Genomic DNA, 5,705 nt, shown 5'->3' with positions numbered 1-5,705 from the left:
AACAGATCTCAGCCATGGCACGAACTTTATGTAGGACACTTACCGAAGACTTTAATTTATTTCTTAAAACGTGTGAATAATCCTTCCAAGTTTTATTGTCACCTGAAACCCAGCCGGTAACCTTTACGAGATAGATCAAATTTGATTTATATTTGACGTACCATTAAGTGCCGACTTTTATTACGTGATCCTTTCTCTGCGCTCTGTTGTTTGTGCCAGCCTATAGTACTCCTACTAGGCTCGACTCGTCCGGGCAATGGAAAGGGATTCCCCCTCCCCATTTCTGCTTGCTTTTTACGTATTTTCCATTCGTTCGAGCACGCAGGAATCATATTCTCCCTGCAGAGTGCGCTGCGGGGACGAACGCGGGACGGGACGTTTTTGCTAATTAACATCAATTTGTTCCGAAGATACGGCGTGAAATATTGTTGCACAATAATCTACCATATTTTCTCTCTAAGCATCCTGTTTCCAATCTTTTCCTGCCCAGGGACTCGTTCCACACTTCAATCGGTTTTGTTTGTGAAAAGCAAAAACGAGCGGAAAAGCAATCTTGAGGAACCGTCGACGGAAACGAGCCGTAGCTCACGGGAGGTCGTGTTGATTGTCATCGACGTGCGCGCACCCTCCGATATAGGTCCTGCAAAAGGGGTGCCGTGTAAGCCCTTTGGTGGCCATTGGTAGAAAACCCCGGAACCGTTCCGCACCAGTGCCGGGAACGAGCGTTGCGCAAGGGATCAAACTTCCTCAGCTGTTTTAATTTATCACATTACAAGTGGGGCGCTTCTATTTTTTTGCAAAATAGCGAGAGGGAATTCCGGTTTTGAAGATGCTTCCTGGGGTCGGTCCCGGTCGGCCCCGGAACTGGTTCCGTGTGCGGCCAGGCGTAGAGGACCTATTCCGGGTCCGGCGGTTCCCTGCTGGTACGGCTGTCGGCTCGAACGCCGGCCAAAAGTGGTCCTTAATCGAGCAAAATGAACAACCCCTGGTTCGCACGGTACCCGCCGTGCCGGGGGTGAGTTACATGTGGCAGCGATATCAAGGCAGTTTTGTGGACGGTTTTGTCGTTGATGCAGACCGGAACAACAAACGAAGGGTCATTTGGTTGGCTTCGATATTCGGGGGACACAGTGGGATTTTGCGATAAATACAATCATTAACGAAGTAATACTTCAGATAGTTAGATGATATTAAACATAGAAGTAAATAAATAACAAATAACATTGATTGTTGTGAAACAAATCCATGAGAGACATAAAACATGAGAAACATTCAAACAAACAAACAAACAAAATATTTCCATTAATACTTAATGATCACTCAGAATTCTCACCTTACGATAGGCAACCATCACGGGGTGAGGGTCGATGCTCGTTAAAAACAGTCAAACAGCCCTGAATCATCAAAAGAAAATTCTTTCTAAACAGCCTTTAAAAAATCTTCAAAAAAAAAAACACTTTTTTCTTAAAATATTCAACAGCTTTCCATTAACGATGCCTATTCTTGGAAAGTTTCATCGGCGTAACTGATTTATCGCGTGTGGGTAGGTAAGGTGTTCCTTTGGTGACACCATTCGGGGTTGCTACGTTCGTTTGAGCGGGAAAATCGTCCTCCAAAGGTAGAACAGCAGCAGGCTTTGAAATATGCTTCTACCGGAATTTACGCAACAAACGATTGCTAACGTACTTACAAAATCATTCAATTACCGCAGTCCATGCGCTGATCCGGGACAATTCTGGTACCGAATGGGGAACATTTTGCCCATCAGGTATCGAACATTAAGGGTGGGGGTTCTATCCATCCGCAGTACCGATGGACCGCGAGTGCGCGCGAGGTGAGTCAACCATTATCGTGATAACTCATGCGTGACGCCGGCGTGCTTGGCGTTTGTTTTTATTGTGCTTATTCTTGTTTGCTTTCGTTCAATTTCTTGCAAAGGTTCGTTGTGCGCCCACAGTGTGAACGATTGCCCGGAAAGTCTGCGCTCGGGTCGTCCGGGGGAGATTCTTTGAACAAGGTCCGGTGCGTGCCCAGGGATTTATGATTTGCGATGAATTAGCTCACCCAACACTGTTTAAAAGGGAGTGTGAAGGGTGAGTTACAAAACGGCCCGAACTCCTAGATTTAATGACGTATCAAAGGGCGATCTAGTCCAGGGCTGGACGTTGGGAAGTATCGGTTTACCAAGAGGGCTGAGGAGTTGGACCTACAGGGCGGATGATGAACAGGGTGGCGCAAATGTGCAAAGAATAGGACGGAGCAAAAAACAACCGTAAAGGTAAAATCACTTTTGTATGATTCTTCATAGCATTCGTTCCTGCCGTGGTGAAGAATAAAATAATCCATGAGTTGGCTTTTATCCGCTGACGTTGACGTCTAGACCACGGTCAATCCTAGAACAATCACGGACAGCTATTGTAGACGAGCGTGAATGCTACAGCGAAAAAAACCAAACTCACATCTCCATCCTTCGAACCACACACGATGGTTAAACCCGTGGCTGTGGCAATTGTTTCAGTGCTGCTCCATTGCTCGGACTCGTCTAATTTGTGGACGCACACACAATGAGCTCCCACTAAGAACAATCGTCTGGTGTGCAATGGAGCTGGGGCCCTAAAAAACGCCACACGTTAAAAGCCTTTGCCCATTACTAATGCCACACCGTGTCGGTACTCCGTCGTCTCCGGCAGTTTGACGGTGACGGTGCCATTTTAATATCTATCCGCGTGTTGCGACCAAGAAGGAAGCGGCGAGAGAAAACGGGTTAAAAATACCTTCCAACGCACTCTGCTTAGCAATTGCGCAGGTTGGCGCATGATCGGTGGAGCGGTGTAGTACGCCCATAGCATCATGGGACCACGTAGTACACCGTCGTGGTGGATTATTACTTACCCACCGAATGCGGACCACGGGCAGCGAATTTTTCGGGGAATGCTATAGGTGAGTTGCCGCGTGCGTAGGACGCTTTTGGCAGGCAGCCGCGAATGACGCGCTGGGTTGATCTGCGAATTCCGCCTCGCTAGGGTTTTTCGTGGTTGGCTTTCGGTGATCTTCGGCGTTCAAGTGTGCTCTTGTAGCGCCCATGCGCCTTTCGGCCAGAGTCGCCGCGGACCAATTGGAACGGTGGGCAAATGTGTGTTTGTGCAAAGTAGGAAGGGTTCTTTTTTAGCGAGCATGGTACGGATTTAAGCAGATGCAAATTACAGTGTGCTGTGATGAAGCTGCATTTCTAAGAAAATTTCTCATGGAAAATGTCATGAAAGATTCTCCTTCGTGGAGGAAGGAGAAGGAGGGTTAATGTACTTAAACACTGAAACCTTGGAGATGGATGAATTTAATTGACTATTTTGTCTTCAAAGGTAGTGAAATTGTTGTTAAAGTTGTTTATAGTTAAATCATATTGAAGAGCAGCATAAAAATACTTAGCTCGTCTAGAACCAATTATTGAGGTGGGTTTTCTCGTCTAAACCAATTTGATTGATACATTTTCAGTTATCAGAAAGAGTTACGAGTCATAAAGGCTCATCTTATGGCTCAAAATCATCTATTTAAACAAGACGTCTTAGGGCTCTAAATCAGTGACTTCAATATTTTGAGATTTCGAGAGATGCATTCAAAGGCATTGTCAGAAGCATTTGAATTTGCGGTACATCTTTAAATCTATAGCGAGCTGTGCTACTTATTGACTTTACTTCATAAACTCTGTTACACTTTTTACTAACGCCAAAAGATTACACGTGCTGTTGCTTGCTGGTCGGTCTAAGTAGTCCTCCCTCGATCTTTTTTACCACTCCAGATCTTTTTGACAGAGCTGTCAGATTAACCTTGTGACAGATGCCAACCGGTCGCGTAATATCGCGTGGATGACAAAAGTAAGATTACAGAGGTAATCGGTAGATTTATACGAAACTTTTGAAGAATCATTTTGAAGAATAGAATATTTCCATCTTGGAAATCCCGCAGATAAAACATGATAAAGTGTTAATGGCATATATCTATCTATGGAATTCTTCTGGCAAGATCATGTAAACTCAATGAAATTAGCAACATCATTTCAATGTAGCTCTGTAAGCTGAGGTAAATAGGCAAAACTTAAAAGCAAATCTGTCAATTAGATATGCCATGAAACCTGCTCCAAGAGCTGATTGGTTTAAGCACCCCACGAGAGTAATGTTGTGCAAATAAAACTTCCAATTATGAATGTTTATCAGCCCAGAAGCAGAACAGGTCCAATTTGCTGAAATGGAAAGCTAAACTAGTGTCTCCCAGGGTACCCAGGGGTACGACTCTCTCGGCCCTCGCAAAAACCCATCACTAACTGTTGCTGCTGATCTCGAAAAACCTCCCCGGTGCCGAAAATCCCCGCAGAACCGCATGCAACGGGGTTCCGTTCCGTGTGCCAGGAAAGTGCTTTATCATGCCGATGAATCGTTGCCTTGCAGAGCGGCACAGAAAGCCGATCCTGGCATAAATAGTCCCAGGAACCGGAGGAACCGGAGTTTTATCAATACCGGAGGGAATAATACTGCTCCGGGGGTTTCAGGAGGAACAGCAGTTCGGAAGCGTGCTCCATAGTTTTGAACTGTGACGAAGCTGTTGCGATACTATCGGGCCCCCACCCTTGGCCGTCTTCCCCGCACTGCCAATAACCAGCAGTAAGGAATTTGTTTTGAAATTAAAAGATCAAAGATATCCAAACAAACTTTTCATCCACTCGTTCGCTTCTCGTGAGGGCCGTGCTCGTTTACGGCGTTTGCGTTGGGTTGGGTTTAGGGCGAAAGCGTTTCCACGGAGGTCACCGTGGTGTCGGGGAAATCCAGTGTCTCGATGTGATCCTTTTTCGATTTGTCGTGCACACACACACACACACACTCGCGTGGTTGGGTTTCGGGGGGTGTGGGACGTAACCGGCGTGCAGGTGGTTTCGTGCCGCCCCCCCCCGTATCCTTACGCCCGTTTGATGTGAGAAGTGGAAATTGTTGCTACATTTCGATGATCTGATAAGTGTCTTATTTCACGAACGATGCGATGAAGGGACTCATACCATCAGGCGCCGCCGCCACTGCGAAACAAGTGTGTGTACAACACTTTCCAAATTGATCTTGCACGTCACACGGTGTCGGGCGTTTTGTACGGACACATGGCAAAAACAAGCAGGGCGGAACCAAAAACAAAAAAAAAACCATTCGAGAGATGACACCCGTCTTGTGCGAGAAATAGCAAAAATAGGAATTTCTCGCCGAAGTGAAACCCGTGCTCTGTAAAGTTTAATTTCGTTTTGATCCACTTAAGAGTTCACATGGATGGATTTGGTGTGCGGTGGGTTTGGTTTTAGTGCTACAAACTAGACACTAGCGCGCCGCCCTCGCCGAAGAAGGACTCAAACGCTGCCTGACAGGCGGGCTAGCGACGGTAAGGAATTTGATCGGATAAATTGGTGAGTGTTATCTTTATCGGGATTGGCAATAGGACACCAGGCCACACACGCATACGCATACTTTCGCTGGAACTTGATTACTTTCTCGCCCCGTCTAGAGATTGGTTCCTTTCGAGCTTCGTGTTGGGAATTTTTTTCTTGTTCTCCCTTCAACGCCAGTTAGGAGTTCCTTGGGTCGTTGCCTCGTCTGAAGTCACACTCACTGTCGGTGGAACCGTACGATTTGGACATATGAACCCCAACATTACGCAGGGAACGGAAGTATGTT

Source organism: Anopheles moucheti, chromosome 2, assembly GCF_943734755.1.
Source record: "Anopheles moucheti chromosome 2, idAnoMoucSN_F20_07, whole genome shotgun sequence".
Lineage (NCBI taxonomy): Eukaryota > Metazoa > Arthropoda > Insecta > Diptera > Culicidae > Anopheles > Anopheles moucheti.
Note: the sequence above shows the minus strand (reverse complement) of the source record.